We start from the raw sequence: 9,107 nt of genomic DNA, 5'->3' as shown, positions 1-9,107 counted from the left end.
AAGATCGTATGAGGTAAGGCTGAGGCACTTGGGGTTGTTTTGATTGGAGAAAAGAAGGTTTAGGGGTGACTTGATAGAGGTGTATAAGATGATTAGGGGTTTAGATAGGGTCGACAGTGAGAATCTTTTTCCACTTATGGAGTCAGCTATTACAAGGGGGCATAGCTTTAAATTAAGGGGGGGTAGGTATAGGACAGATGTTAGGGGTAGGTTCTTTACTTAGCGAGTCGTGAGTTCATGGAATGCCCTGCCAGTAGCAGTGGTGGACTCTCCCTCATTATGGGCATTTAAGCGGGCATTGGATAGGCATATGGAGGAGAGTGGGCTAGTGTAGGTTAGGTGGGCTTGGAACAGCGCAACATCGAGGGCCGAAGGGCCTGTACTGCGCTGTATTCTTCTATGTTCTATGTTCCCAGTGAAGTAACCAGAACCTGTTTAATAGAATGCTACTTTTCTATTGCATGTTTACTTTGATTGTCCAGGGTGGTGTTAGTATATTTTTACAACAATGCTTTGTTAACGCCCACAGCCTGCTCGTTTGATTTAATGTGTTGTTTTTTCAAGTTTATAAGTTGATCACTGTTTCTACTTTTGACTGATTATTTTCAGTAAATCAGATTTTACAAAACAAATTTCATGGTGCAGCAACAGAGCAGACTTTCCCAAAATCCTAATTAATTGGATCGGCCCATCATATTCTCCAAAATCAAAACTGCTTCCAGCTGCCATGACAGTCCTTGACACTTCAAGTCTGAACCTTGAACTTCTGTTTGTAAAAACGCATCCTGTCCTCTTGCCTGAGGCTAAATATAGTAGCAGCAGCACCTGACCAAGGAATTTTGAGTGCTTTAACAGCAGATGTGTTATTCTGTACGAATTGACGAAAGTATATGCCAATACTGATTAATCTGAAGCAATTTCTGAACTGCTTTTATGAACAATCCCACGACCAGGGAGTTTAATCATCATCCAAAAATAATCCTCCGAATGGCTGCACAAGGCAGGAGACATGAACAGTTGACACGCTCTGTCCTAAACCAATGCTATGTTAAGGTTACATCCTGCTGTGAGTCATCTTTGACCCCTGGAAAATGTTAATGAATGCACATGTTTTATACCAAATAGAGGGCCTGAAGTCCTTTTTTTGTTTTAAAAAGGAATTGTCCAGTTTAGTGAAGCAGAAGTTGTTGGGTTTCTACAATATGATAAAATTGAAGGAAGTTAATCTGTGGGAACAGTTAAGCTTGCTGGTCAACACCGTCAGACAAACAGAGCGTAGCACGTTAATAATGTTGGGAAATCTTGGTTTGTCTGAGAATTATAAAACTCCTTTCAGCCATGGAGATTGTGCATATTTATTTACTGCAGGTATACATTTCTATGGTTCTTTATAACAATTAAGGATGGTGCTGTGTTATTTGCAAGTTATTTTCGATCTTGATTTAGGCCTTGAACTTGTGATAGCAATGTATACATCTTTTGACATTCATCGATGAAACTTTTTAAAAAATTAATGTGAATTTAAAATGCTGCAGGGAAAGAAGCAATCATTAGGGATTGAACTGATTCTCAAAGGTTACTCCATTAGTGTTTCCACCCGGGAGCATGGGTTAATTTATTTCGTTGCAATGTACATTTTTTCAAAATGATAAAGGTACCACTGGTTCAGGAACGAGACAGAACAGGAGGGTTGCTGGTTTCATTTTTGAGTTAGCTGATATCAGTAGTTAAAAATCACACAACACCAGGTCATAGTCCAACAGGTTTATTTGGAAGCACTAGCTTTCGGACTGCTGCTCCTTCATCAGCTGGTTGTGGATATCTGTAGGAAGGAGAAAGTGAGGTCTGCAGATGCTGGAGATCAGAGCCGGAGATATGTTGCTGGAAAAGCGCAGCAGGTCAGGCAGCATCCAGGGAACAGGAGAATCGATGTTTCGGGCTTATGTTCCCTGGATGCTGCCTGACCTGCTGCGCTTTTCCAGCAACACATCTCCGATATCTGTAGGAAGTCTGCCCTCTGCAACAACACCCATGGACTAAACAAAACCCACTTTTCTTGTGGGTCTGTAAGATACAAAAACAAATTCTTAGCTATGAACATATCAACATTTGTGTTGAAGTAAGTTAAGTGGGACTGCTCTTACCATCAATCAATGATTGGGAAGGCTTTATCATCTTTCAGAAAGAATATAAATGGTAACATTATTCACATATTTTTCAGTGTTACCATACCGCTATTTGAAGCATTGCATACAACTATTTCCATTTTTTTGAGAGGCAATACCCCTTTATTTTCAATGTTGAACTATTACAAATTTATGAAACAAGGCAGATTGTTCAAGACTTCCTTATGTGGAGCTGAGAGAAGCTCACACTGCATCCTGCACGATCATTACACTTATCTGATAGATGAGGACCCGAACCTCTGTGACTCACACAGGACTCTTGGAGCTAGAACTACTAGAGGTTCTCTTTCAGACAGCATGGCCTCTTTGTCATATTATTGCTGCTAACTTTAATGTTACTGAGATGCCCAGGTTAAATTTGCAGTGGCACGTAGCAACTTGCTTTTGATCAGTATCTGACCACTAAGCAACCCCTGAATATAGAAGAAATGAGCAATGCAATGATTTCAAATCTAGTGTAGCTGTTCTTTGCAGATGGCTACTTCATGTTTTTATCATTACGGTGTAGAGACACCCAGCAAACAACACAGGTCCTACACTTTCGTCCAACAAAGTGACACTGACTCTGACCACCCTGGGCATTGCTCCAGCTGTTATCTTGGAATACCTCACATCTCGAGAAGGAAAGGTGGTGGTTGGCATTGCAGATTGCACTGGGCACCATCAGCACCCAGGTCCTACCTGGTCACCAGGTACACCCCCACTCAAGAAGTGTTGATGTCCCCTATTATGTCCCCTTACCTGACCGCAGCAGCCCATTTCGACCACCCACCTCCCCTACACCCAAGGTGGAGACCCACCCCATTGAACTTCATCTACAACCATCCACCCTGCCCCCAAACCACAACACTACACCTTGCTGATGGCCACCCTGCTCCTCAATGCTACCCCTGTGGAGCCAACAGTGATGCACAGAGTCATTAATACCAACTTCCAATCTTGTTTTTATAGCCTACCATGCCGTCTAATGCTGTTGCAAACTCCCTCCATTCAACTTCAGTTTCCCTCGTAACACCTCCTTTATCCCCACTATCTTAAATGCTTCTGTTTTCTCCACTACCCATTCTGATAGTGATCGCCCACTGACCCGTCAGACCTGACCTTATCCCTCCTGAAAGTTCAACAGATGGACCCTCGTGACTGTATTCATTCCCAATCCCTGGCATCCCAAATGGAAAATCACTGTCAAATCACGCGTTCTCTAACCTGCCTGGCTTGGTAGACATTACTGCACTGACTGATGTGATCCTTGATTTCATTGCTCATATTTGGCCAGTACAACATAGTTCATACTGTCTTCAGATGTGACACAATTCATTGGCAGCTTTCACTGGCTCCTTTTAGGATGTTCTTTAGCATCTCTTCTGCCAATTCTCGAGGGATAATGACTCTATTTCCTTTGTACGAGATAGCATCTTGGACTGTCAATTCATCTCTGTACACCCTTTATAGCAATACATGTATCCTACATGATTTCAGACCATCCTTTCATCATTAATTCTTGCAACATCTCAAGAGACACATCTTGTTGAATTGTTCACTTGATTTGAACGAGGTGCTTGTTCTACTCAATGTCTCTGCTCGGCTGACAACTTCACAGCATGTCAAACTGTTGTGTCATGTATGTTCTGGAAAATTTCACACTCCATTATATCATCCTCCACTGTCTTGATCAGGAGTGCTGCTCTCAATAGCTTGAATGGTTACAGAGATGCCATCTGGTCATGAAAAAGTAACAATCTTTGTAGGCACTTTGTTGGAGTTCATTGGATCCCTACAGTGTAGAAGCAGGCCATTTGACTGATCAAGTCCATATTCACCCTCCTAAGAGAAAGTGAGGACTGCAGATGCTGGAGATCAGAGTTATGAGTGTGGCACTGGAAAGACATAGCAGGTCAGGCAGCATCCAAGGAGTAGAAAGAATCGACGTTTCAGGCATAAGTCTTTCATCAGGAATCATTCAAATCATGACTACTCTGTCCCTGTATTTTTCTTGGCTAACCCACTTAACCTGCATACTATGGGCAATTCAACATGGCCAATTCACCTAACCTGCACATCTTTGGACTGTGGGAGGAAAACCCCTGCATGATTGGGGAGATCGTGCAAGCTCCACACAGACAGTCACCTGAGGCTGGCACTGAACCCAGGTTGCTGGTGCTGTGAGGCAGCTGTGCTAACCACTGAGCCACCGATAGTAGTGACTTGAGAAATGCTTTGAAGTAGCTTGCAGTCAGACCGGACTGTCATTTTGTCTCTTACAAGTAGGTATGATGAAAATGTTCACAAGCAAAGCCAATGGCCAGGAACACTTTCACAATTTATGTAATGCGTTATTCTATTGGTGTTTAACATCCTGGATGTAAATGCCACCAATTTTCTTGGAGCAACCAATTAGGGTGACTGCATCATTCATATCTATTTCAGCACTAGCATTGCCGGAGCTATTGGTTGGATGTCAATAAATGCTTCTTCTTGTTCTGTACCTCAGTACCTATGTATAGCATTGCCAGTAAAATGTTGTAATGATTCCCTCTCCAATGTCAAATTGGGAAAGAAGTTTGCGAAGTAGTTGACTAATTCAACAAGTTGACGATCTGTAGGTTGCCAAATTTCTGCTACAGCTTTCCCCCACCTTTCGCTGGGATCCAGGAGAACACCTTTTGCTGTCTATACATGGCCTACATACTTGACTTCTTATTCTTAATTGCAATTTTTTTCTTGTTCACCTTCAGGTCCACAAGTCAAGGTTTGGATTTTGATTGTAGTCAGCAGTAGCTTTCTTCATGGTATTTCTTTATCCATATTCTAGCAGATCATCCATTACAACTTTCGCTCTGTGAGGATCACTACTGATCTAGTGTTGTCTGCATTGATACTCTGAAACCATGGAAGTGCCAAAATACAACAGCAGCAAACATCTGCATCTTGTGAAAAGTATCCAAAAACGCAGATCAAAAGTGGATGCGTTCATCCAGTTTCACTTGTCAATAATCATCATTTAGCTTTAGGGTGGCGAAGGGATTTAACTCTGTTCTGTACATGGAAACGCTCAGCTTTCAGATTGTTTTTCTGCTAACATGCCGCTAATCCATTCAAGAAGGAGCTGGAACTTTTTCGATTGCTCCCTTTTTTTTCTAGCTTTTCCAACTTGTCTTTAAGGCTAGCCTATGGCTGGAACCTTCCTCAACAGACGCTGAGGTGATCTTGCACTTCCATCAACTTTGACATGATATTCTCCAGGGAGATGCCCTAAATCTCTAAATAAATTGTAGAATCACTACAGTGTGCAAACAGGCCAGCAAGTCCACACCGAGCCTCCCACAAGTAACCCACCCAGATCCATTCCCCTACGCTATTACTCGATATTTACCCCTGACTAATGCACCTAACCTACACATCCCTGAACACTATGGACAATTTAGCATGGCCAATTCACTTAATCTGCATGTCTTCGGACTGTGGGAGGAAACCCATGCACCACGGGGAGAATGTGCAAACTCCTTACAGACAGTCGCCTGAGTCTGGAATCAAACCCGGGTCCCTGGCGCTATGAGATAGCAGTGCTAATCACTGAGCCACCATATATCCATTGTACTCCTCCAGGTTCTCGCTGGAGCACTCGCTGTTTAGTGCGCTCCAACTCATTGCACTTTTCTTTTGGCACATTGAGGTTTACCTGTCCAGGTTTTAGACTGTCCAGCTGAGATGAATGGTAGTTGCTTGCTGCCTACGATCTGAAACTCCAGATCTTCATTCTTGTTAATGCAACAGGGTCGTGGAATAACCTCTCCCCTCAGCGCAAGTATGTGCAGTCATAAAGCCTCAACCTTACTTTTGAGGACTTCATTACGTTCAGCCAGTCTGAGAAAGTCATGATGTGTATGACACGCTGTGTTGCCCTTCTGCAGCCTTTATCACAACAGTCAAAAACCATTTATCACCTTGTGACCAGACTAAACCAATCGTTCATCTGGTGCCAAGTGATTTGTTAGAATCTTTGGCTGATATCTCTCCGGTGGTCCTTCCAGTCAATTTGAGCATAGAGATGAATGCAAGGAATCAAATCCTGGGGACTTGGAACCAATGATGCAAGAAATTCAATAACCCATGCCAGCAGTCAAGGTAAGTGAATGTCTCCTTCAATGTCAGATCTGATGAGCCGCACCAGCAGCTTCATGCAGCTCCTGCTTAATTTTCCACACCTCTATTGCCCACTGGTCAACAATCTCTATCATTCAGGACTCATACCTCCCATGCACATGTTTCTCTCACCCTCATACAAATTAGCACTGGCCTAAGCTGCAAACCCACATCTCAGAGGCTTTGTACACACTGCCAGCTCTTCAACCATGACAGTCACATTAAACAGAACACACAACAAACACACACTGACATTAACATTGTCCCTAGCATGAGAGTGGAGAGCATAACCAGAGGCACCAGGAATGATCCAGAGAGTACAAACTATGCCAGCATGTACTCACCCCCATGGCGAAGCTGGTGATGGACATGATTGGGATTCCCATTGCTGAGACTGCAGCTAATGGTGGAACTAGAAAACATTAACGGTAACCATATGCTAAATTGCGAGCTTGCTTCTCACATACCACTATGCCCTCTCTCGCACTCCAAACTTGCAGGCTACATATTGTGTAAGCAAAGGAAAAGAATGCTTGCATTTATTTAACACTTGTCATGATCCCCAAGTGTTGCAAAGTGTTTACTTGTCAATGAATTTGTTTTAAAGTGTAGTCACTATTGTTACATAGAAAAGTGGCCTCATCCTCTTTGCCCACAGCAGGCTCTCACTGAGGGCAATGTGATACTTACCAAATAACCTGGTTGTATGATGTTGATGCAGGAATAAATATTGTCCAGGACACCTAGCAACAGTTTCAGAGTAGCAACTCTGATTATTTTCCTGTCCACCTGAGAGAGTGGACAACGCCTTTGTTTCACATCTCCTCTGGAAGATGCAGCACTCCTTCAGTAATGCGCTGGAGTATGTGTTTTGATAGAGTCATAGATTACATAGCATGGAAACCAGACATTCCAATCTGACCTAGTCTCATTTGACAGCATTTGGCCCATATCCTTCTAAACCCTTCCTGTTCATATACCCATCCAAATGCTTTTAAATGTTATAGTTGTACCAGCCTCCACTACCTGCTCTGGCAGCTTGTTCCATGCACACACCACCCTCTGTGTGAAAAATTGCCCCTTGGGTCCCTTTTAAATCTTTCCACTCTCACTTTAAACCTATACCCTCTAGTTTTGGACTCCTTTACTCTGAAAAAATAAGACATTGTCTATTCACCCTCTCCATGCCCTTCATGATTTTATAAACCTCTATAAGGTCACCCCTCTGCCTCTGATGCTCCAGGGGAAACAGCCCCATCCTATTCAGCCTCTCCCTAGAGTTCAAACCCTCCAACCCTGGTAACATCCTTGTAAATCTTTTCTGAACCCTTTCAAGTTTCACAACATCCTTCTGGTAAACTGCTCAGACACCAGAATTGAATGCAGGATCCCAGAAGTGGCCAAACCGATATCCTGTACAGCCGCAAAATGACATCCTAACTCCTTTATTTAGTGCACTGACCAATGAAAGCAAGTATGCCAAACACCACCTTCACCAAATAAAAATTGAAAGAACTGAAGATCTGCAAATAGGAAACAAAAACAGAAGTTGCTGGGAAAACTCAGCAGGTGTGGCAGCATCTGTGAAGAATTAACGTTTCGTGTCCAGGGACCCTTCCTCAAAATCTTCTCCATCACTCCGTCTACCTGCACCTCCACGAAGGAACTATGCACCTTCCCCAAGGCCCTACTATTAACTGCATAAACCCTAGCCTGATTTACCTTAATAAAATGCAACACCTCACTATCTAACTTAAACGCCATCTGCCATTCCTCGGCCCATATCAGCCCATTTGGTGAAGGTCTTGTTGTCACTTGAGATAGCTTTCTTTACTATCCATCGACTTTGGTGTGTTCTACAAACTTACTCACCTTACCTCTTATATTCACGTCCAAGTCATTTATATAAATGATAAAGGCAGTGGACCCACCATTTATCCTAATGTTTGTGCTTAAGGCCTAGTTTGGGACTTGAACCCAGGGGATCCAACTTCAGCATGCTACCAAAAGAACCACAACATTCACTCATTTATTTCCACCACCGTCCACCTCAAAATATTACCTCATATCCTTTTCCTTTCAGACATCCAGGAGATGCAACCTGGCCAGGCAATGGGAGGAAAGAGTGACGTTAGAAGACACTTTACCATCATGTGATTTGCATGCACATGGCCACAAGTTCAGATATTGACAGTGTGAGGAGCTACAGCTAGATTAAGATAATAACTATGTTATTGCTCTAGAAAGGCCTGGCCATGTGGCTTTGAGACATGATTTCAAATCCTGCCATGGCAAAGACAGAATTTGAGGAGAAAGTGAGGTCTGCAGACGCTGGAGATCAAAGCTGAAACTTTATTGCTGGAACAGCACAGCAGGTCAGGCAGCATCTAGGGAACAGAAGATTCGACGTTTCGGGCACATGCCCTTCTTCAGGAATGAGCAGAGAGTGTTCAGCAGGAGAAGATAAAAGGTAGGGAGGAGGGACTTGGAGGAGGGGCGTTGGAAATGTGATAGGTGGAAAGAGGTCAAGGTGAGGGTGATAGGTCGGAGTAGGGTGGAGGCGGAGAGGTCAAGAAGAAGACTGCAGGTCAGGAAGGCGGTGCCGGGCTGGAGGGATTCGGCTGAGACAAGGTGGGGGGAGGGGGGATGAAGAAACTGGTGAAGTCCAAGTTCATCCCCTGTGGTTGGAGGGTTCCCAGTCGGAAGATAAGACGCTCCTCCGACCGTCGCGTTGTTGTGGTTTGGCGGTGGATGAGTCCAATGACCTGCATATCCTCG

At 43.6% G+C, this 9,107-nt stretch overlaps 1 long non-coding RNA gene across 1 annotated transcript in view; it reads left to right on the top strand.

The window, feature by feature from the left end:
• The window catches only part of LOC122554575, a 19,364-nt gene extending 10,740 nt beyond the window's left edge, over nt 1–8,624 (top strand). The window contains exon 4 of the long non-coding RNA XR_006313030.1: nt 8,413–8,624. This is a non-coding gene — a long non-coding RNA (uncharacterized LOC122554575). The remainder of the gene's footprint in view (nt 1–8,412) is intronic.
• Nucleotides 8,625–9,107: the final 483 nt, after the last annotated feature.

The sequence above is a fragment of the Chiloscyllium plagiosum genome, chromosome 11, assembly GCF_004010195.1.
Source record: "Chiloscyllium plagiosum isolate BGI_BamShark_2017 chromosome 11, ASM401019v2, whole genome shotgun sequence".
In the NCBI taxonomy this organism is placed as follows: domain Eukaryota; kingdom Metazoa; phylum Chordata; class Chondrichthyes; order Orectolobiformes; family Hemiscylliidae; genus Chiloscyllium; species Chiloscyllium plagiosum.
This window is presented reverse-complemented; position numbering and strand designations above follow the sequence as displayed.